The following is a 26,461-nucleotide window of genomic DNA, read 5'->3' as shown; positions in this document are numbered from 1 at the left end:
AAAAATAGTCTATTCAAATCTTAACAGTATGGGTTTTGTATTTTGAACTTTAGGACTACTTGTATTATAATTTTTTTAAAAGATCTTTATCTTTTCTTTAATGGTGTTTAAAGTTCTTGCCATATGTTGCCAAAAAACCATTAAAAGATACTACTTAAGTTCCCGAATACTATTTCATCTTTCTTTGTGTATTTATAATGAAGAAGAAAAACACTAAATATCATGCTTTAGTTTTGGCAATCAATTATGTAAATAGTCATAAGAATATTTCAGAATAGATAATTCACCTTGCCTGACTGGGATGCTCAGTCTTTATGTCATCAACTTTTTTCTCTCATGAAGATACAAAAATAATAGATTTTTCCTGATAAGTTTCACAGTCTGGAGGAATAATCCATGCCAAAATATGCTGGGTCATTCGTCTAGCCCTCCATTCTTGATTGTAACTTTAAACCCTTTATTGGAAACTGATACTATTTTAAAAATTTGTAGGTGTGTATTTTATCCAATATTTAAGACTACAGGTAATTCATTAGACATGCCATTTTTATTTTTGTCACCTGATTAATGATTCCAATATAAACATTATGCACTCATTTTCCTTCCAATTTCTAGGTGGATAAGCATCTTTCTTTGCTGATAACTGCCTCTAAAGGGAAGAAAATATTTTAAGGTTCTTATAATAATTCAAAACTTAGATACAAATATATTTCATCTATCTATCTATATGCCCAAGGCAATGCATATCTGAAAAGTTGTTGTTCACCTCAAAAAGGGATTCTGACCAAACTGTTAGAACAAAATCTAACTCAGACATGTAAGAGAATGAATCCTGATACTACAATTCTGGCTTCAAGCTTTGCTTCTGATCTTTGGACAGGTTATTTAAACTCTTAATTTCTTCATCTATAAAGTGTAACTGATAAATTTTCAAATTCATAGGATTGTATTTGTGATAAAATAAGTTAGTATATGTAAAATGGTTGGAGTAATATGTGACACATAGTGGCATATAATGTTATTATTTAGGTCTCATTGACTTTCAGATTGCAAAAGGAACTGAGAAGAGCTGACTTGCAATACTTCTTGTGAACATGTAGGTGTAAGAACTCTATTAGTGAACATGTAGGAATAAGAAAACAAAATATAGTTTGAAATTGGCTCTGAAATATGACTTGAGTCTAACTATAACATGGATTCTATATTTGAAAATTTTTCTCTGTTTTAAAGGAAAGATTTTCCATTTATGTCAAAAATAGTCTTTTTATTCTTTTCAGCATGTATATTTTTATTTTTTTTCACTTGACACTGATTTGCATTATATCCCCTCTGATTTAGCTTAAATATGAAAATAAATTCTATGGTGTTATTATCCTTATTCTCAATGCTATATCCTTTAGGAGTGTTAATTAATAGAATCTAAACAAATTTGAGTAGTGCTTAGCATGTACTATCTTCTTATTGCTCAGAATTCTGTATTCAGTTTGTTCATGGATGAATTATGATCTGACAATTATCTGCTTACACAAATGGAAACATAATTGAGTGGATTAATACATTTAATTGGCATTTACTAAATGACTAGTATAATCTATGCTTTCAAAATAACTTTAATGGTACTTTATTAACTAACAGAACCTGACCTTATTGACATGTATTTAAAAAGTTCATTTAACATGAATTGTAAACTATAGGTAAAGTAAATAAATAATAAAATTAAATATTTATGTGGGGAAATCCAACATGTGGTAAGATTAAAGATAAGATATACCATTGTAACCAGCTGGTTAACTGTGTCTCCATGATGCCAGGGCTTTCTTGCTGCATCACCAAAGGAGCTAAACAATTCTCTTTACTACTTCCACTTACAGGAATAGACAAAGCCCTAATTTGCCCTTTGCTCTTCCCTGATTAGATTATGCAAAGAGGAAATGGAGTTCTTTGAAGGTCCAATTTAAGTATGTGAGGAGACTGAAATACATCTTACTCTGTACTCATAAGGTTTTAATCAGTGCTTCTTGTTTTCCCCCAGATCAGCTGCTCAAGGAATATGATACCTAAAATGAATGGTGAAACAGGCATACTCATAAAAAATACTTTACAGCTATCTAGCTAAATAAGTAAAGCTTAATGCCTTTACCTTAAAATTTTATAATTTCTACTTACTTGATTTTGTCTTGGTATTATGTTGATAATAATCAAGCAGAATAGTAAACAAGCCCTGTAGTCTTTGGGCTTCAATTTCCCTATCAATAAAAACTGCTTTCAATCTCTCTCTAGTTTAAAGTCTGTGGTTCTGATACTCATTGTCTTGTAGAATGACTGTGGTTGAACACTGTAAATTACTTAATAAAACTAAACAAGATAACTCTTTACTTAATTATATTTTTACAATTAACTAATTGTATTTTACCACCTGGTGGACATCGGTGGCACCAGGACCCTGTCCCAGAGCTACCAGTATGAGGTGTGTCTGGCAGGAGACTCTGGGTCTGGTGAGTTCAAATTCCTGAAGCTGATATTCCCCAATCTCTTGTTTCAGGACACTGGGAACCTAAGGAAAACCCCCAAATGCTCTTATAGCTTTGTATTCAATTAATTGTTGTATCTGATGTAGTTAATCTCTCATTAACTTGGGCAACTATCCACTGCAATGCCTTTCTCTTTAAAAGTTTTAGTATTATTCAAATATTTATAGCATTTTAGCAAACATATTCATGTCCCTGGTAGTTCTTAATTTGTTGGGTTTTTTGTTATTGGTATTTAATGTAATTTAGCATTTAAATTACACTTTTTTGAGTATTTTTTTCTGCCTATTTGATCTTCTCTTGGTGAATAGTATTTTTTAAGTAGAAATTACTCAGGTAGTACTCAAACAAATTTTATTTTTAGCAATTTCTTAAATTACTTAATGGTAAAGCTTTCATGAAACCTGGAATTGCTATTACTTGTGGTGCCTGTCTTTACCTTTTAACTTCTTCTTTCAACTCCAGCGTGTCTGAATTTCTGTTTTATTTCATTGGTACTGGGGATGAGTCCTCGATTTCTTGAGCATGCATTCCACAGAGCTTCATACCCAGCTGAAATTCTTTATATATACCTTGGCCTTTCTGGTTGAGTATACTACCCTCTTAAGCTGTCTGAAGAAATGTAAGCATAAAACTTAGCATACTTGTTTCTTCCAAATAGAAACATTTACTTTGTCAAAATTTCAATATAGTAAAACTGTAACCCACTTCCTGTTATGAGTACCACATGTTAAGGATTATCTTAAATATTTGGTTACTGCATACCTAGTGTATTATATGTGTTTCATAAATATTAATATTAAACTAAAAATAATTTGATCTACAGATAGAAAAGAGAAAATCTTATATAATGTCTTATTCATCTCACTAAATGAAATTCTTAAGGGGCTGAGGGTATGACTCAATGGTAGAGCATGCATGCATACATGCAAGACCTGGTTTCAATTCCTAGCCCCAAAGCAAAAAATAATTTTTTTTTAGAAATCCTGTTAAGTAACTTCTTGCTATAATCCTTTAAAAATAATCTTAGAATTTTAAATAAACTTATTCAAAGAATATGGGACTCCTGAGGGCATCATATATGTTCTTGCCCTTCCTTTTAGCCTATGAATACAAGTCTAAGTGTAAGATTCTTTTGTTTGTCATTGTCACTACTGTGTTACATTCCCAATCCTAATCGTAGTTTAATGTGTTTTTCTGTAGCTTCTCCCCACCTTTTTCAAAAGTGTTAGGAAATTTCTTGTGAATTTTAGGAATTTTATTAATTCTGATTATGAGTTGATCTCAGATTTTTCATTTTACATTACTTTGTGTATATGGAAGGTCTTTATCAACAAAATAATATATTCTTTTCTATGTTTAATTATCTTCTGTTTTGTTCTATAATGTAACTATTATACCTTTAACTATTTTGACTGTTTAATTTTTAATCCTACTGAAGTTACATTATATTATGCATATAATTTTAATTTATACATTCAATATGTATAATTATTATTAAATATTAAATTATTTCCAATTTAATATTAATACTTATGGAACACTTATGCACTAGGTATGCAATAACCAAATAATTAATGTAATCTCTAACATATCACACATCAAAATAAGTAATATTTTGTCTGTAAATACATTGGAACAGTAATTAATTTTTAATGAATTATGATTTTTTATGTTGTGTTCCACAAACCAGTAAATCACATGAATAAAACTATAGGAAGATATTGTTGAACTTTTAGCAGAATATGAACTATTGAAAAGGTTGTGTTATGATCTAACACATTTATTTTTAAATCTTGAGTATCATTCTACTTGAGTTGAAAGTACCTGCATTTTTCACTAAGTTACTCTTTTTTTCATAAGGATATAATGAAATAAGCAAAGGTATATTGCTAACCATTTGTTGTTCTTAAAATATAATTTTTCATTTCCTTCCATTTAAAAATTTAAGTGAGGAAGACACAAAAGTGAGTGTTATGGTTTGAATGTGAGGTATCCCCCAAAAGCTAATGTGTGAAACAATGCAAGAAGGTTCAGAGGAGAAATGATTGGGTTGTGAGAATCTTAACCCAATCAGTGATAGGGATTAACTGAATGGTTATTGATGTGGGTGGAGGAGGTGGAGGGAATTGGGGCATGGCTTTGGGTATATATTTGTATCTGGCAAGCAGAGGCTCTCTTTCTGCTTCCTGATCACCATGATGTGAGCTGCTTCCCTCTGCCATACTCTCCCTCCACGATGTTCAGACTCACCTGGAGCCGGGAGGAATGGAGCTGGCTTTCTATGGACTAAGACCTCTGAAACCATAAGCCTCCAAATAAACTTTTCCTCCTTTAAAATTGCTGTGGTGGCTTCTTTTAGTCATGGCAGCAAAATAGCTAGGACAGTAAGAAAAGAAATGCAAACATGTATGACATAAATATAGAAGTCAACACTAATGACTTCTCCATTTAGTAGCTATTTAAATTAAATTAGTTTTTATGTATGATAATAAGAAATCTGATTGAAGGCTTTACCCTTGTATTTGAAACCACAAAAATCCAAGTTCATTTTTTTTGTTTATGCTAGTCTAGTCTAATTTGTATAATCACCTAAATGAGACTGGACAAATAAACACCCAGAACACACTTCATCCCAGGAAAAAGCATGGATTATTCCTTACCAGAAAGGGTCCACCACACGATGTTAGAACAGATCAACTTTTGAAGTTTAATTATTCAAATTTAGTAATAAACATTGTAAAATTTCACATCATGTTCATCATATAAAAACATGCCAGTTTGGTTGTCACGGGAAAAAAATAGGGAATAGAGGCAAAATATCTTGATAATAACACCTGTTTACACATTTTTTTCTCTCAAATGTTTTCTCTCAAATACACACAACTTTTATAATTCTTTTACTGTTTTTAGAAACAGCATGTAGTGTGTTCATTGCATTGTTTTGGGGGAGCAAAATCCTATTGAAGGCAATAAAGCACATACCATTCAGATTCCCTCTTTCTTTATAATCAAAAGTTGCAAAAATGTATTTTTTAAGCTGTGAAGTTAAAGCTCATGCATATATATATGGTGGAATTCTGCTTCCAGGTTAGATGGATTATGGCAGCAGAAAGCAACCAAAAAAACTGGCTAAATATCAGAAATTACCTCTCTATAGCAACAAATGGCAGATAATATGGTAAGATGTGAATGGCTTTAAGATTTCTGAGAACACCTAGGGATGAGAACTGAGTCCTACAGTCAGTTTTCCCCCAAGGAAATTTGCTAAGTCAGAAAACAAACAACAGATTCTTAATAGGGACAGACTAGCTTCCATAACATTTAGAAGGCTGGCGGATTCAAACTCAGAATCAGTTTTCCCCCTAAGGACACTTGTCAAACTCAGGACAGCTCAGGGCAGAAGTCTGAAAACCCAAGTGGGAAATTCTTAGCACTATGAACTTTTTTTTACTATTGAAATTTTAGAGTTTGGCATCAGCCATGGGGAGAGGCATAGAAAATACACCTCTTTCTCAACTGAAAATTCTGTAGACAAGTTGCTTATCAGGATGGCAAGGAACCTTTAGTAAGCACAGTGTGTTTCAGGTAATACAATTTGACTAGTTAAGGTTCTATCAGGCTAACAGAGGAAAATTGTGAACCCCTCCTGGTGGAACATAATATCACTTTCATCCTGGATATCTTTTTACATAAATACCCAGAATTCAGTAAAAGTTACAAGGCACCTACATACAAACAGGATGATCTGAGTAAAACCAAGAGAAAAAACATAATACAAATGAATTATGGATAATCCAGATAGTAGAATCAATGTTAAAATAATCATGAATAATGAATAATATGTCAAAACTAAGGAACAATGGAGAAAATAGACATGAAGAGGATTTTACCTGACAACTGAAATCTTAAAATGGACATTCATTCTACAACTGTAAAATTATAATATCTGACATAAAACTTTTGAAACAGTCTAATGTCAAAGACATAAAAGAATGCAGGATTAGTGGATGAAAGACAGGTCAATATAAAATATCCAAAAGGAACACAAAAAATAATGAAAAACAACATTAGTGACTGTGAGACATAATAAAAAACTCTAACATACATATCATTATAATCCTAGAAGGATAAGAGAGAGTAGAGTGGTAATAAGCAATATTTGCAGTTAAACCAAGGATTTTCCACAAAATTGTGTCTTTAACCCTTCAAGATACTCAGAGCAACCCAATCAGAATAAATAATTTAAAAGATTCAAAACTCATAATCAAAAGTCAAGATCTAATTCAAAGAGAAAAAATATCTCAAAAGCAATCACAAAAGATATCACATATTACTTTTAAAGGAGCATCAGTAAAGCTGACTTTTAACATAAATCCTGAAACCAATGGAAAAAATAATAGCCTTTAAAGACAATAAAATTATTAGCAGACTAGAATTCTATCACCAGCAAATATTTACTTCAACAATGAAGTTGTCATACAAACAAAAACTGAATTAATCTCAGTCATATCTGCACTAAAGGAAATACTTCCATGGAATTCATTAGGCAGAAGGAAAACAGTCCTAAAGGGATCACAGAATTGCAGGAGGAAACAGAAAGACAGGAAGGGTAAATATAAATGAGTAATGACCAAATGTTGATTATATTGGGCAGTATTAGTAGTTTTTTAAAGGATTTAAAATATGTAGTAAATTTAAGTTCATAACAACTTCAACAATGTGAGATGCAGAGACACAGATTTAGAGAGTTCTAATGTTTTAATTAAAATTATGGAGGTACTAAAGTCAATAATTTGTATTCAATTCCTATAGATCAAAGATGCATGCTGTGACTTCTTGAATAACCACTTAAAGAATAACCAAAAACACTATTCAATGAGAAAATTTTATATAGCAAATAATTGAGTACCAAAAGAAGAACAAAATTTCAGAGGTAAGTAAAAAAATAATTAGATGTTAATTATAGATGGGAAGATATCAGACATATATTAATAATGCAATTAAACAACCAATATTGTACACTAGAGTTAAGAAAAACTCGACTATTGCTATCAAATGTATGTGCATGTGAGAGAGAGAACACAGAAATTTGAAAGCTTAAAAATGGAATAAGGTGGGGAGATCCAAGATGGCGGACTAGAGGGAGGCTGTGTTCCTTGTTGCTCTGTAACTCTGGTTTCAAGCAGAAGATATCTGTTTCTTGGTAAGACAGTTTTTGCTGCTTATCGATCCCCTACTATTTACCCCATTTGTCTGCTGTGATCACCTGCAGTCTGCCAGCATATTGACACCTTTTTTGAGTGCAGATTGCTCACTGTCAGGCATCTATCATCCGCCATTTGCCTGCCTCTTGCCTGTCCATCGCCTGCCTTACACCTATCCATCACCCAATGCACAAGGTTCACCTCCCAATCGTCCAACGACAGTCAACAAACTGATCGCCAACCGCCAGTGGAGCATCAGCTGCCTGCTGCTGCCTGGAAGTTCACTGTCACAGTGCCTGCAGGTTTGATTACATGTGGCTGCCACCATTTTGAGACAACAGCCAGGTCCCATAGGATCCCTGGCCGGACTGACTGAGCCCCGTCTCCAGGATCCCTCAGCCTGACCAATAACTCACTGCCTCTGGGGCCATCACATCAACTGACTGCTCCCTGCTGCCAGGACCCCCAGACCAACTGACTACATCCTATCACCGGGACCCCAGACCGACTGATTGCACCCGGCCTCCAGGATCCCACAACCACAACAAACACATCCAACCTCCAGGACCCCTGCCTGACCAACTGCATCCCGCCTCCAGAACCTCCTGCTGACCACAGCAACACCCTGAGCTGCAGCTCCCCATTTGCCAACACATTTAGAAGCCAGAGCATCCATCTTGGATAATCTTGGAAGCCGTAGCTCTGATCTTTAGGTGGCACAAATCCCATCCTGAGACGCCTGCTGGAGGCTTGAGGCTCATTGCCAGGTACCTCTCATACATCAGGCTACTGAACACTGGGAGGTTTCATTACTATATGACTGTTATACTGTAGATTTTCTTTTTTCTCATATTGAAAACCTTTAAGTTTTTATGTCTTTACTTTTCTTGCTCTCTTTTCCTTTTGTTTACCTGTTCCCTCAGAGTCTCTTTCTCCCCTTTTTGCATGCTAACATCCAATTTCTTTTGATTACACTCTCACACTTTCTATTATCTAGAACTTATGTATATTCTTTTCTTACCCATTAACAGACATATTCTACATCCCTCTGCATCCTCTTTGTCCTCCATTAAAAACTACAGACCTTATTGCAAATCTGTTTGTTTTACTGAAGATAATATTTGAACTCACTTTGTTTATTATGACAATTTTGTTATTGTCCTCATAGGGGCTATTTGGTCTAGGATTGCATAGCGTCTGAATTGGGCACTGCTAATATTGGTCTCCCCTTAAAGAAAGGGTTTTGGAAACCTATAGGGCCACTATAAGCCTATAGGGAATCTGCAATACCACAGATATGCACTGCTAGAGGGGAAGATACAGGAACAACATGAAAAAACAAGGGAAGAAAATGATCCAAACAAATCTAGATTCTATATTAATAGATTCGAATGACAGTATGTTACAAGAAATGTCAGAAAGGGACTTCAGATTATACATGATTAAGATCATTTGTGAAGCAAAGGATGAGATAAGAGAACAAATGCAGGCAATGAATGATAATATCAATAAGCTGAAAGAGCAAGTGCAAGAAGTAAAAGAACATTTCAACAAAGAGATAGAGATTCTCAAAAACAAACAAACAAACAAACAGAAATCCTTGAAATGAAGGTGACAATAAACCAAATAAAAAACTCAATGGAAAGCATCACCAAAAGACTAGACCACTGGGAAGACAGAGCCTCAGACAATGAAGACAAAATATTTAATCTTGAAAATAGAGTTGCCCAAACAGAGAAGATGGTAAGAAATCATGAACAGAATCTCCAAGAACTATGGGACATCATGAAAAGACCAAATTTAAGAATTATTGGTATTGAGGAAGGCACAGAGATACAAAACAAAGGAATGAACAATCTATTTAATGAAATAATACCAGAAAATTCCCCAAACCTGAAGAATGAAATGGAAAATCAAATACAAGAGGCTTACAGAACACCAAATGCAAAAAATCACAACAGATCCACACCAAAGCACATTATAATGAAAATGCCTAATATTCAAAATAAGATAAGATGTTGAAGGCTGTGAGAGAAAAGAATCAGATTACATATAGGGGGAGACCAATACGGATAGCAGCCGACTTCTCAACCCAGACTCTAAAAGCTAGAAGGGCCTGGAACAACATATTTCAAGCTCTGAAAGAACATGGCTGCCAACCAAGAATCCTATACCCAGCAAAAAAAAAAATTCAGATTTGAAGATGAAATACTCCATGATAAACAAAAGTTAAAAGAATTTACCAATGGAAAGTGTGTGCTATAGAATGTTCTCAACAAAATATTCCATGTGGAGGAAATGAAAAACAACAATGTAGGTCAGCAAAGGGAGGAACTACCTTAGAGAAAACCCACTCAAAGGAGAAACCAAGCCAACTTAGAAACCAAAAATAAACCAAATGACTAGGAATACAAATCATATCTCAATCATAACACTGAACGTTAATGGCCTAAACTCATCAATCAAAAGACATAGACTGGCAGAATGGATTAAAAAGAAAGACCCAACAATATGCTGCCTGCAAGAGACTCATCTCATAGAAAAAGACATTCACAGACTATAGGTGAAAGGATGGGAAAAAACCTGCCACGCACATGGAATCAGCAAAAAGCAGGAATTTCCATTCTTATATCAGATAAAGTGGACTTCAAGCCAAAGTTAGTCAGAAGGGATAAAGAAGGACATTTCATACTGCTTAAGGGAACCATAAATCAGGAAGACATAACGAGAGTAAATATTCATGCCCCAAACAATGATGCATTCCTGTATATCAAACAAATCCTTCTCAATTTCAGGAATCACATAGACCACAACACAATAATTCTGGGTGACTTCAAAGCACCGCTGTCACCATTAGATAGATAGATCTTCCAAACAAAAACCAGCCAAAGAAAACATAGAACTCAATAATACGATCAATAACCTAGACTCAATAGACATATATAGAATATTCCATCCATCAATGAGTGGATTCACTTTGTTCTCAGCAGCACATGGAATCTTCTCGAAAATAGACCATATGTTATGCCACAAAGCAGCCCATAGGAAATGCAAAAAAATAGACATACTGCCTTGTGTTCTATCAGATCATAATGGACTGAGAGTAGAAATCAATGACAAAATAAAAAACAGAAATTACTCCAACTCCTGGAGACAAAATAATATGCTATTGAGTGAAACATGGATAATAGAAAACATCAGGGAGGAGATAAAAAAATACTTAGAGGTCAATGAGAACAATCATACAACATATCAAAATCTCTGGGACACTATGAAAGCGGTACTAAGAGGAAAATTCATTGCATGGAGTGCATTCCAGAAAAGAATGAAAAGTCAACAACTAAATGACCTAACATTACAGCTCAAAGCCCTAGAAAAAGAAGAATAGAATAACAGCAAAAGTAGTAGAAGACAGAAAATAATTAAAATCAGAGCTGAAATCAATGAAATTGAAACAAAAGAAACTATTAAAAAAATTGACAAAACAAAAAGTTGGTTCTTTGAAAAAGTAAACAAAATAGACAAACCCTTAGCCACACTAACAAAGAGAAGGAGAGAGAAAAATTACTAAAATTCATGATGAAAAAGGAACTATCATGACAGACACCACTGAGATACAGAACATAATGAGAAGCTACTTTGAAAATCTGTGTTCCAACAAAATTGAAACTACCAAAGACATTGACAAATTTCTAGAGACATATGCTCCTCAAATGCTGAACCAGGAGGACATACACAATTTAAACAGATCAATATCAAGCAATGAAACAGAAGAACCCATTAAAAACCTACCATCCAAGAAAAGCCCAGGACCAGACAGATTCTCAGCCGAGTTCTACAAGACCTTCAAAGAAGAACTCATTCTAATACGTCTCAAAGTATTCCAGGAAATAGAAAAGGAGGGTACCCTACCAAACTCATTCTATAAAGCTAGTATCACCCTCATACCCAAACCAGGCAAAGATACATCAAGAAAAGAAAATTTTAGACTAATATCCTTGATGAATATAGATGCAAAGATCCTTAACAAAATATTAGCAAACTGTATCCAAAAGCATATTAAGAAAATCGTGCACCACGATCAAGTGGAGTTCATCCCTGGAATGCAAGGATGGCTCAACATTCATAAATCAATGAACATAATCCATCATGTCAATAGCCTTAAGGATAAGAATCATATGGTTATTTTAATTGACACAGAAAAAGCATTCGACAAAATACAACACCCTTCATGCTCAAAACACTAGAAAAAATAGGGATAACAGGAACATACCTGAATATTGTAAAGGCTATTTATGCTAAACCCATGGCCAACATCATTCTTAATGGAGAAAAACTGAAACCATTCCCTTTAAAATGGGAAGAAGACAGGAATGTCCTCTTTCACCACTTCTATTCAACATTGTCCTCGAAACTCTAGCCAGAGCAATTAGGCAGACTAAAGAAATTAAAGGGATACGAATAAGAAAAGAGGAACTTAAGCTGTCACTATTTGCAGATGACATGATTCTATATTTAGAGGATCCAAAAACCTCCTCCAGAAAACTTCTAGACCTCATCAATGAATTCAGCAAAATAGCAGGCTATAAAATCAACACGCATAAATCTAAAGCATTTTTACATGCAAATGACAAAACAGCTGAAAGGGAAATGAGGAAAACAACTCCATTTGCAATAGCCTCAAAAAAAAAAATACTTGGGAATCAATTTAAACAAAGAGGTGAAAGATCTCTACAATGAAAACTTCAAAACATTGAAGAAAGAAATTGAGGAAGACCTTAGAAGATGGAAAGATCTCCCATGTTCTTGGATAGGCAGAATTAATATTGTCAAAATGGCCATACTACCAAAAGTGCTATACTGATTCAATGCAATTCCAATTAAAATCCCAATGATGTACCTTACAGAAATAGAGCAAGCAATCATGAAATTCATCTGGAAGAATAAGAAACCCAGAATAGCTAAAGCAATCCTTAGCAGGAAGAATGAAACGGGGTATCGCAATACCAGAACTTCAACTATACTACAAAGCAATAGTAACAAAAACGGCATGGTTTTGGCACCTAAATAGACAGGAAGATCAATGGTACAGAAACAATGGTAAAGAGGACACGGAAACAAACCCTAATAAATACAATTTTCTCATACTAGACAAAGGTGCTAAATATGCAATGGAGAAAAGATAGCCTCTTCAACAAATGGTGCTGGGAAAACTGGAAATCCATATGCAACAGAATGAAACTAAACCCCTATCTCTCACCCTGCACAAAAATCAACTCACAATGGATCAAGGACCTTGAAATCAGACCAGAGACCCTGCATCTTATAGAAGAAAAAGTAGGTCCAAATCTTCACCATGTTGGCTTAGGATCAGACATCCTTAACAGGACTCCCATAGCACAAGAAATAAAAGCAAGAATCAATAACTGGGACAGACTCAAACTAAATAGCTTTCTCTCAGCAAAGGAAACTATCAGCAATGCGAAGAGAGAGCCTACGGAGTGGGAGAATATGTTTGCCACTCATACTTCTGATAAAGCACTAATTTCCAGAATATATAAAGAACTCAAAAAACTTTACACCAAGAATACAAATAACCCAATTAACAAATGGGCTATGGATATGAACAGATGCTTCACAGAAGATCTACTAGCAATCAACAGATATATGAAAAAATGTTCACCATCTTTAGTAATAAGAGAAATGCAAATCAAAACTACACTAAGATTCCATCTCACCCCAATTAGAATGGCAATTATCTAGAATACAAGCAACAATAGGTGTTGGAGAGGATGTGAGGAAAAAGGTACACTCATACATTGCTGGTGGGGTTGCAAATTAGTGCAGCCACTCTGGAAAGCAGTGTGGAGATTCCTTAGAAAACTTGGAATGGACCAACCAGTTGACCCAGCTATCCCACTCCTTGGCCTATACCCAAAGGACTTAAAATCAGCATACTACAGAGATACAGCACATCAGCATTCATAGCTGCTCAATTCACAATAGCCAGATTGTGGAACCAACCTAGATGTCCTTCAATTGATAAATGGATAAAGAAACTGTAGTGTATATATACAGTGGAATATTACTCAGCATAGAATAATAAAATTATGGCATTTGCAGGCAAATGGATGAAATTGGAGAATATCGTGTTAAGTGAGATAAGCCAATCTCAAAAAACCAAAGGACAAATGATGTCGCTGGTAAGCAGATGATGACACCTAATGGGGGGTGGGAGGGGAGCAAGAATGGAGGAAGGAGGGATTGTATAGAGGGAAAAGAGGGGTGGGAGGGTTGAAGGGAAGGAAAAATAACAGAATGAATCAAACATCATTACCCTATGTAAATGTATGATTATGCAAATGGTATGCTGTTACTCCATGTACAAACCGAAACAACATGTATTCCATTTGCTTACAATAAAAATAAATTAAAAGAAAAAAATGGAATAAGGTGTATAATACAAATACTAGTCTTTTAGTATAGCTGTATTCACAAAAGACAAAAGAGACTTTAAGGAAAGATACATTGCTAGCAATAAAGAGAGATGTTTCATAATAATATGGAAATATATCAGAAATATGTTCGTTTTAAGACTGAATATTTCCCTTAAGATGACTACAGTGTACATGAAAAAGTTAAACTGATGAAGTAGAGATGAAAATAGACAAACCACAACCCTTTGAATTTCTAATAATATAAGAAGACAAGACAAAAGCAGCTTCTGGGACCAGGGCTGGGCAGCCAGAGACCTCGCCAGGCAGCATCGTCCCCCCCAGCTGCAGGCTTTTTCCACGGGGCGATCCAAGATGGTGGACTAGAGGGTGACTGCATCTCCAGTTGCCCCAGAGCCCAGGATCCAAGAAGGGGAAGCATTGAGAGTCTTGGACTAAAATAGAACCACAGGGTGAGTCTCCCCCACCCAGCGAAGCTCAGCTGGGTGGCAGGCCCGGATTCGAGTGGCTTATTAGAGTGGGACAGGGCAGATAGCGTCTCCCCTGGGCAGCTCAGTGCAGTCTGGCGGTGGGCTCCACCCACAGGGACAGATCCTCCAGCCTCTCGGAACAGGCCCCCCAGTGAGAGCCCTTCTGCATAGAAGCAGCACGGCCAGCTGCGGCCCGCCCCGCTGCCAGCTCCAGCCCGCCCACAGGTTGCTTCAGAGACCAGCACAGGGCGCCAGGGACTCCCCCAAGCAGCCCAGCCCCCTCCGGTGGGAAGCGCCTCTCTAGGCTAGCTTCCCGGGGCAGACCTCCCAGTGAGAGCCTCCTGACGCAGAGCCAACCACGGGTCCCAAAGCCAGCGGAGACATTTGATACACACAAGCGGCTTCTGGGACCAGGGCTGGGCAGCCAGAGACCTCTCCAGGCAGCATCGTTCCCCTCCAGCTGCAGGCTTTTTCCACGGGGCGATCCAAGATGGCGCACTAGAGGGTGACTGCATCTCCAGTTGCCCCAGAACCCAGGATCCAAGAAGGGGAGGCATTGAGAGTCTCGGACTAAAATAGAACCACAGGGTGAGTCTCCCCCACCCAGCGAAGCTCAGCTGGGCGTCAGGCCCGGATTCGAGGGGCTTATTAGAGTGGGACAGGGCAGATAGCGTCTCCCCCAGACAGCTCTGTGCAGTCTGGTGGTGGGCTCCGCCCACAGGGACAGATCCTCCAGCCTCTCGGAACAGGCCCCCCAGAGAGAGCCCTTCTGCACAGAAGAAGAGCAGCCAGCTCCGGCCGGCCACAGCCAGCTACAGCCCGCCCCTCTGCCAGCTCCAGCCCGCCCGCAGGTTGCTTCAGTGACCAGAACAGGGCGCCAGGGACTTCCCCAAGCAGCCCAGCCCCCCTCCAGCAGGAAGCGCCTCTCTAGGCTAGCTTCTCGGGGCAAATCACCCAGTGAGAGCCTGTCTACACAGAGCCAGCCACAAGTCCTCAAGCCAGTGGAGACCTCCAACCTACAACCAGCCTCTGGACCAGGGCTGTGCAACAAGAGACCTCTCCAGGTCTCTCTCCCTGGAACCAGTAGCGGGCTAGGGGCAGCGTTCTTCGGAAGCACTGCATTATCAAATTAATCCAAGACTTCTGGCTACTGAAGGCTGGTAGGTGATACAATGGAAATCTACAGGGTCACTATAAGCCAATAGAGGAAATCTACAATATCACAGAGTCCCATAGACATCTGACCAATATGAGAAAACAAGGAAAGAAAATGTCCCAAACAAACCTAGATACTATATCAATAAAACCCAATGACAGCACAGCAGAAGAAATGTCCGAAAGGGAGTTCAGAATGTACATAATTAAAACAATCAGGGAAGCAAATGAGGAGATGAAAGAACAAATGCAGGCATTAAATGAATGCACTAATCAACAGTTAAAAGAGCAAATAACGGAAGCAAAAGAGCATTTCAATAAAGAGTTAGAGATACTGAAAAAAAAAAACAAACGGAAATCATTGAAATGAAGGAAACAATAAACCAAGTTAAAAACGCCACAGAAAGCATAAACAATAGGATAGATCACCTGGAAGACAGAACTTCAGATATTGAAGACAAAATATTTAATCTTGAAAACAAGGTTGACCAAACAGAGAGGATGGTAAGAAATCATGAACAGAATCTACAAGAATTATGGGATATCATGAAGAGGCCAAATTTAAGAATAATTGGGATTGAGGAAGGCTTAGAGAAACAAACCAAAGGAATGAACAATCTATTCAATGAAATAATAGCAGAAAATTTCCCAAATCTCAAGAATGAAATGGAAAACCAAGTACAAGAGGCGTATAGGACTCCAAATATGCAAAATTACAACAGACCTACACCAAGGCACATTATTATGAAAATACCTAACATTCAAAATAAAGACAGAATTTTAAAGGCCGCGAGAGAAAAGAATCAGATTACATTCAGGGGGAAACCAATAAGAATATCAGCAGATTTTTCAGTCCAGACCATAAAAGCTAGAAGGGCCTGGAACAACATTTAACAAGCCCTGAAAGAAAATGGATGCCAACCAAGAATTTTATACCCAGCAAAACTTACTTTCAGATTTGACGATGAGATAAAATCCTTCCATGATAAACAAAAGCTAAAGGAATTTACTAAAAGAAAGCCGGCATTACAGAACATTCTCAGCAAAATATTCCATGAGGAAGAGATGAAAAACAACGATGAAAATCAGCAATGGGAGGAACTAGTCTAAAGGAATAGCCAAATAAAGGAGAAACCAAATCATGTCAAAAAACACAAATGAGTCCAATGACTAGGAATACAAATCATATCACAATAATAACTGTGAATGTTAATGGCCTGAACTCATCAATCAAAAGACATAGACTGGCAGATTGGATTCAAAAGAAAAATCCAACAATATGCTGCCTGCAAGAGACCCATCTCATAGAAAGAGATACCCATACACTAAAGGTGAAAGGATGGGAAAAAACATACCATGCACATGGACACAGCAAAAAAGCTGGAGTATCCATCCTCATTTCAGATAATGTGGACGTCAAGCCAAAACTAGTCAGAAGGGATAAAGAAGGACATTACATACTGCTTAAGGGAAGCATAAATCAGCAAGACATAACAATCATAAACATCTATGCCCCGAACATTGGCTCATCAATGTACGTCAAACAAATCCTTCTCAATTCCAGAAATCAAATAGACCACAACACAATAATACTGGGCAATTTTACACACCTCTCTCAATGCTGGATAGATCTTCCAAACAAAAATTGAATAAAGAAACCACAGTTCTCAATAACACAATCAACAATTTAGACTTAACCGACTTATATACAATATACCATCCAACAAAGAACGAATACAATTTCTTCTCAGCAGCACATGGATCCTTCTCTAAAATAGACCATGTTTTATGCCACAAAGCTACTGTTAGCAAATACAAGAAGATAGAGATACTACCTTGTACTCTATCAGATCATAATGGACTGAAATTAGAAATAAATGACAGAATAAAAAACAGAAACTTCTCCAATACTTGGAGATTAAATGATACACTATTATACAATGAATGGATAACAGAAGACATCAGGAGGGAAATTAAAAAATTCTTAGAAGTAAATGAGAACAAAGACACATCATATCAAAATCTCTGGGACACTATGAAAGCAGTACTGAGAGGAAGATTTATTTCATGGGGCACATTCAACAAAAGAAGTAGAAATCAACAAATAAACGACTTAACACTACAGCTCAAAGCCCTAGAAAAAGAAGAGCAGACCAACACCAAAAGTAGTAGAAGACAGGGAATAGTTAAAATCAGAGCCGAAATCAACAAAATTGAAACAAAAGAAACAATCGGAAAAATTTAAAAAATAAATACTTGGTTCTTTGAAAAAATAAAGAAAATTGATAAACCCTTAGCCACGCTAACAAAGAGAAAGAGGGAGAAAACTCAAATTGCTAAAATTTGGAATGAACAAGGAAATATTACAACAGACACGAGTGAAATACAAAACATAATTAGAAGCTATTTTGAAAATCTATACTCCAACAAAAGAGAAAACCTCGAAGACATCAACAAGTTTCTAGAGACATGTGAATTACCTAAACTGAACGAGGAAGACATACACAACTTAAATATATCAATTTCAAGCAATGAAATGGAAGAGGTCATCAAAAGCCTACCAACAAAGAAAAGTCCGGGACCAGATGGGTTCTCAGCCGAGTTCTACAAAACCTTTAAAGAAGAGCTCATTCCAATACTTCTCAAAGTATTCCATAAAATAGAAGAGGAGGGAACCCTCCCAAACTCATTCTATGAAGCCAATATCACCCTGATACCTAAACCAGACAGAGATACATCGAGGAAAGAAAATTTCAGACCAATATCCTTAATGAACATCGACGCAAAAATTCTCAACAAAATTTTAGCAAATCGCATACAAAAATATATTAGAAAGATAGTGCACCACGATCAAGTGGGTTTTATCCCAGGGATGCAAGGTAGGTTCAACATCCAGAAATCAATAAAGGTCATTCACCATATCAACAGACTAAAAGTTAAGAATCACATGATTATTTCAATAGATGCAGAAAAAGCATTCGATAAAATACAGCATCCCTTCATGCTCAAAACACTAGAAAAAATTGGGGTAGTGGGATCATTCCTTAACATTGTGAAGGCCATCTATGCTAAGCCCATGGCCAATAGCATTCTAAATGGTGAAAAACTGAAAGCATTCCCCCTAAAAACTGGAGCAAGGCAGGGATGCCCTCTTTCACCACTTCTATTCAACATTGTTCTTGAGACTCTAGCCAGAGCAATTAGACAAACCAAAGAAATTAAAGGGATACGAATTGGAAAAGAAGAACTCAAACTGTCCCTGTTCTCAGATGACATGATTATATATTTAGAGGAACCTGGAAATTCCACCAGAAAACTCTTAGAACTCATAAGTGAATTCAGTAAAGTAGCAGGTTACAAGATCAATGCTCATAAATCCAATGCATTTCTATACGTAAGTGATGAATCTTCAGAAAGAGAAATTAGGAAAACTACCCCATTCACAATAGCATCAAAAAAAATAAAATACTTGGGAACTAATCTCACAAAAGAGGTGAAAGACCTCTACAATGAGACCTACAGAACACTAAAGAAAGAAATTAAAGAAAACCTTAGAAGATGGAAAGATCTCCCATGTTCATGGATAGGAAGAATTAATATTGTCAAAATGGCCATACTACCAAAAGTGCTATATAGATTCAATGAAATTCCAATTAAAATCCCAATGATGTACCTTACAGAAATAGAGCAAGCAATTATGAAATTCATCTGGAAGAATAAGAAACCCAGAATAGCTAAAGCAATCCTCAGTAGAAAGAGCGAAGCAGGTGGTATCGCAATACCAGATTTTCAATTCTATTACAAAGCAATAGTAACAAAAACAGCATGGTATTGGTACCAAAATAGAGAGGAAGATCAATGGTACAGAATAGAGGACACGGACACAAACCCAAATAAATACAATTTTCTCATACTAGACAAAGGGGCCAAAAATATGCAATGGAGAAAAGATAGCCTCTTCAACAAATGGTGCTGGGAAAACTGGAAAACTATATGCAACAGAATGAAATTAAACCCCTATCTCTCACCCTGCACAAAAATCAACTCACAATGGATCAAGGAACTCGGAATCAGACCAGAGACCCTGCATCTTATAGAAGAAAAAGTACGCCCAAACCTTCAACATGTTGGCTTAGGAGCAGACTTCCTCAACAGGACTCCCATAGCCCAAGAAATAAAAGCAAGAATCAACAACTGGGACAGATTCAACCTAAAAAGCTTTCTCTCAGCAAAGGAAACAATCAGTAATGTGAAGAGAGAGCCTACAGAGTGGGTGAATATCTTTGCCAATCATACTTCAGATAGAGCACTAATATCCCGCATCTATAAAGAACTCAAAAAACTCTACACCAAGAATACAAATAATCCAATCAACAAATGGGCTAAGGAAATGAACAGACACTTCACAGAAGAAGATGTACAAGCAATCAACAGATATATGAAAAAATGTTCACCATCTCTAGTAATAAGAGAAATGCAAATCAAAACTACCCTAAGATTTCATCTCACCCCAATTAGAATGGCGATTATCAAGAACATAAGCAACAATAGGTGTTGGCGAGCATGTGGGGAAAAAGGTACACTCACACATTGCTGGTGGGGTTGCAAACTAGTGCAGCCACTCTGGAAAGCAGTATGGAGATTCCTCAGAAAGCTTGGAATGGAACCACCATTTGACCCAGCTATCCCACTCCTTGGCCTATACCCAAAGGACTTAAAATCAGCATACTACAGAGATACAGCCACATCAATGTTCATAGCTGCTCAATTCACTATAGCCAGATTGTGGAACCAACCCAGATGCCCTTCAGTTGATGAATGGATAAAGAAACTGTGGCATATATATATACAATGGAATATTACTCTGCCATGAGGAATGACAAAATTATGGCATTCGCATGCAAATGGATGAAATTGGAGGGTATCATGCTAAGTGAGATAAGCCAATCTCAAAAAACTAAAGGACGAATGATCTTGCTGATAAGCGGATGAGGACATACGGGGGGGAGGTAGGAGGGGTTAGTGTTAGGGTTAGGGTTAGGTTTAGGGTTAGGGATAAGGAGGGTGGTAAGAATGAGGAAGAAAGGAATGTATAGAGGGAAAAGAGGGGTGAGAGGGGGGAAGGGAAAAAATAACAAAATGAATCAAACAACATTGCCCTATGTAAATTTATGATTTTTAATTAAAATTAAAAATTAAAAAAAAGAGATGTAATAAAAAAAAGAAGACAAAGCACATATGCACCCTCATGCATGCACACACATACACATTCAAGAATACTGAAGAATTAAACACAAACATCATATTCAAATATATTGACATCCGTAGCACACTAATACATATACATTCTTATTACCCATATATGAAATATGAAAATTTCCTATATTCTGTTATAAAATAAGTCTCATATTTTAATAAGATGCATTGAAATGACTCAGCATGCTTTTTGACTGCAGAAGAATAAGGCAGAAATTAAAATATACAAGAAATCCCCAAATGATTCAAAATTAAATAATAGGCGCTGGGAACATAGCTCAGTTGGTAGAGTGCTTGCCTCACATGCACTAGGTCCTGGGTTCAATCCCCAGAATCACAAAAACATTAAATAATAAAACCCATGAGTCAAAAAGAAATTCCATCATAACTTTCCAAATAGTTTTGGCTACATAAAATAGCTCTTCCATCAACTTCTATTCTCCCCAACTATCTTATTGTGTGTTACTTTCCACACACCAGAAAAAACATCTGACCTTTGGTTTTGGGGGCGATTGGTTTATTTCATTTAGCATGATAGACTCCAGATCCATTAATTTACCAGCCAATGTCATAAAGTCATTCGTCTTTACGTCTGAGAAATACTCCATTGCCACATTTTCTTTATCCATTCATCTGTTGAAACACACCCAGGTGGGCTCCATGGCTTAGCTATGAATTGTTCTGCTATAAACATCAATGTGGCTGCATCACTGGAGTAAGCTGATTTTAAAACTGATGAAATATCCCTATGTACATCTAGGAATATATCACATTGAATCTCACCCTTGGGTACATTTGCAAGAAATTAATTTTTAAAAAATATGGGTAAATGGCAGAAAGATCAATGGAGGGAAGGGAACAGTAGTGGGGAGAAGGAAGGGGAAGGAGAGGTACTGGGGGTCTGCATTAGAACAAGATATATTCCATGCTTCTATAATAATGTCTAAATGAATTGTACTGTTATGTATAGCTAAAAGGAACCAATAAAGAATAATTTCACAATGGAGAAGTGGTGCACAAAATTTTAAAAAAAGAACTGACATATCACAACAGAACTTGGGTTTTGAAACCTGAAATGGATATAATAGAGAAGCAAGACTTAAAAAAGCAGTAATACAAGCTTTCATCTCAAGAAACTAGAAAACAACAGTAAATCAAATGTGAATAAAGAATGAAGGTACACGCAAAACACACCAAAGCCAAAATATATAAGAGAGATGAGAAATATACAGTGAAAATCTGCACACCTGAAAGTCAGTTTCTTTGTAATTTTTAAAAAAATTTAAAACTTTTTAGAAGCAAGAAAAAGAGAAAACACCAACTGTCAATATTATAAATGAAAAGAAACATCATTACCAATCCTACAGATATTTTTTAAAAAATTTAAAAGGGAATATTATGAACAACTTCATACCAATTGACAACTTATATAAAATAGCCTTTAAAAACCAGGTTTTCCAAAATTGAAGTGAGAAAAACTAGAAAATCTGATAATTCAGATATATTAAATAAAGATTGTATTAATACATTTTTCCTCTGAATGATAAACTCTTTTAAATAATTATGTAAAAATTAATGCCAATTTACACAAACTAAGAATTGCAAAATTAAAGACATTTAAGAAATAATTTGGGTACCAGCACAATTTGAGTAGTGATGGCATCCAAACCTGAATTTGACAGTATAATAAAGAAAAACAACAAACCTATTTCTTTTAGAAACATGTATGGAAATTTTATTTTAAATATTAATCAAATAAACTCCAGTGATGTATAAGAGGAAAACAATAGGTTAAGAGAAAATGGTGGTTATTTCAGGAATTCAATGCAGGTTAATATTGAAATTTGAGGTATATAATTTACCTCATTAACAGATATAGGAATAAATAAATACAAATGTCATTTGATAAAATTCAGAACACATTAATGGTAAAATTGTTAGCAAATGAAAATGGAAGGGAACTTTCAAAGTGTCTTTTAAAACCCTCAATAAACCCTCATTAGTGATAAATTATTGAAAACTTTCTGCTGGAGGTCAAGAATGAGAATAGGATTCCCACCCTTACTACTTCAATTCAGTAGTTAACTATAGGCCTCAATCAATGGAATAAGACAAAGAAGGACCAAAAGGCACAATGATTGAGAGGGGAGAAATCCTCTTTTTAAAAAATGTATGATTATCACATAAAAAAGCATGAAGAATCTCTAATTTATTAGCAATCATTAATGAAGTTAGCAATGCCATGGGATACAAGGTCAATACACAAATATGAGTTGTCTTTCTACATACCAACAATAACAAAAAATGAAAATTTTAGATATGGTTTACAATAGTTTCCAAAATATCAAGTACTTGGAAAGAAATCTAAAAGAATATTCATAATACTTTTATACTGAAAACCACAAACATTGTTGAGAAAATATAGAATATCTAACTAAATAGAGGAATATACAATGTTCACTAGTTGAAAGACTCGATAATGGGAATGATGGGAATGTTAGTTCTTCTCCAGTCAATCACTAGAGAAGACAAAATCCTAAACAAAATTTTAGCCAATTTCTTTTTGAAAAGAGATGCACAGACTATAAAGTTGTACGAAAATACAACAGGACAATAAGAATCAAAGTAATCATGGAGAAAAAGAATAAAACTAGAGATATCACACCAAAGGCATGATCCACGGAAGAAGTAATTGATATGTTGGACATCATTAAAATTAAAATTTTCTGCTCTGCCAAAGAGTCTACCAATGGAATGAAAAGACAGGCCACAGACTAGGAAAATATTGACAAAAGGTACATTATAAAGGACTATTATCCAAAATATACAAATATTATAAACACTGAACAATAAGAAAATCATCATTCTTATGTAAAACTGGCCAAAATAACAATTTACTGAATAAAATAGCTAGATGGCAAATAAGTATGTGAAAACATGCTCTATATCATATGTCATCAAGGAAATAAAAAATAAAATAACATTGAGATATTACAGCAAAACCATAGAATGTCCAAACTCTAGATCACTGGAAAAACCACATGCTGAGGAAGATGGGAGCAAAAGCAATTTTCATTCACTGCTGATGGGAATGAAAAATGGTTCAGCTTGGCATCTTCTTACAAAGCTAAATATACTCTTACTAGTTGATGCAGCAATCATGTGTCATAATATTTATCCAAAGCTGTTGAAAACTTAGATCCTCACAAAAACTTGCAAGGTGAGGTTTATAGCAGCGGTAATCATAACTGTCAAAATGAAAATGCCCTTCAATAATTGAATGGATAAGTAACTGTGATGCAGTCAGACATTGAATATTATCATTCAACACCAAAATAGTCATCAAATTATTAAAGGCATGGAGAAAAATCCAAATTCATTTTGCTAAATGAAATAGTTAATCTCAAATGACTATATAATGGACTCGTCTGATTACATGACATTTTGGAAAAGGCAAAACTGTGGAGACAGTAAAAATATCTGTGGTTTCCAGTGGGTCCAGATGAGGGAGAGATAGGTGGAGCCTAGGAGATTTTTAGGCCAGTGAAACTACCCTCTGAAGGTGAATACATGTCATTTTACATTTGTCAAAACTCATACAGTGTACAGTACCAGGAATGAACCTTAATTTAAACTAAAAACTTAGTGATAAAGATTAATGTAAGTACATAAATTGTAAGACATGTACAACTTTGACGGAGAATGTTGATAATGGGGAAGGTTGTGCCTGTGTGGGGACAGGCGTATATGGAAAATCTTTTTGCCTTCTAATTTTTTTCTGTGGGTAAAAAACTGCTTTTTAAAACTGTTTATTGATGGGGCTGTGTTGTGGGTCAGTAGTAGAGTTCTTGCCTAGCATGTATCAGGCACTGGGTTCAATTCTCAGCACCACATATAAATACATAAAATAAAGGTTCATTGACAACTAAAAATATTTTTAAAAATAAAATAAAATAGTCTATTGATTCTAAAATGGAGGACTTACCTCTCATAACAAACTCTGTTATAAGACTATGGTAAACAATAGAATGTGGTATTGTAAGATAAATAAGTAGAAAAATGGAATACTTGAGCCAACATGTGGTCACCTGATTTAAAAGGACTATGTCACTTCAGAAATAATAAGGATAATTTTTTCAATAACTGGTGTAGAGACATTTGGGGATATATATATATGTATATGTGTATATATATATATATATATATATATATATGACCCTAATATTATTTACTTGAAGAAAGTAATTTAAAATAGATTATAGCTTTCAACATGCAAATTATAGTTATTAGTTTTTCAAGATACATCATATAAGAATATTTTTATGCTTTGGAGTATGCAAAATATTTAAATCGTACACACAAACTGCTAACTATAAATGAAATATGTTGACAAATCAGACCAAATTAAAGATTTCTTGATCAATGTCACTATAATAAATTTTAAATACAAGCATACAACCTAACTACTATGTATAGCCACTAAGCTTTTAAAAAATTATTTTAAAAACACAAGCATGGAGTAGGTAATGATATTTTCAACACATGCATCTGAAAAAGATATTTCCAGAATACAGAAGACACTTCTCCAGAGTAATAAGGATACAGGCAAATGTCCCAAATAGAAAAATATAAAAAGAATTGAACAAGCACATCACCAGAATGTAAACTAGCAGACAATGAATTTGTGAAAATGTGCATGATTTCATGAATCACTATGGAAATGCTAATTAAAACCACAACATGATATTATCACACTTAAAAACTGAAAAGAAAACACCAAATGTTGACAAGGATATGAAGAAACTGGAACTCCCAAACTTTGCTGGTATTACTACAACTACTTTTGAAAAATATTTCACAATATTTGAAAAATCTAAATATACGTGCATGCATTAGTGCAAACAATCCAAAGCCTATGAATATATACAACATATATAGCAGTAGTACCAAAAAAAATCTCAAAGCTGGAAAAACCCCAATTTTCAGCAACTACAGAATGTATAAATTTTCAAGGTATATATTCATACATCTGAAAAATATAAATCAATGAGTACAAAACACATTAGAACAACATGACAGATCAGTTTCACTTAATAATATGTTAACTGAAAGAAAGTTGACAAAATAGTAATACCCTATAGCTTCATTCATATAAAAGTTCAAAAGGAGGCAGAGATAGCTAGGAGAACAGAAGTCAGGATAGCCCTTAACTTTTGGGAGGGAGGGTAAAACAACCAAAGGAAGAAGGGGAATTCTTAGTTTTTGGTAGTGTTTCAATTTTCAATCTAGGATCTTGTAAAAGTATTTAAACTTCGTTAAAATTCACTGATTTGAGATACACTGGTATATTCATGTATATACATATGAAAAATTGGTCAGATCCATCCTTT

At 35.4% G+C, this 26,461-nt stretch overlaps 1 protein-coding gene across 1 annotated transcript in view; it reads left to right on the top strand.

Moving 5' to 3' along the window:
• Positions 1-26,461, top strand: part of LOC306664319 (uncharacterized protein) — a 116,612-nt gene that overhangs the window by 83,195 nt on the left and 6,956 nt on the right.

This window comes from Sciurus vulgaris, assembly GCF_902686455.1.
Source record: "Sciurus vulgaris genome assembly, chromosome: 6".
In the NCBI taxonomy this organism is placed as follows: Eukaryota; Metazoa; Chordata; class Mammalia; order Rodentia; family Sciuridae; genus Sciurus; species Sciurus vulgaris.
This window is presented reverse-complemented; position numbering and strand designations above follow the sequence as displayed.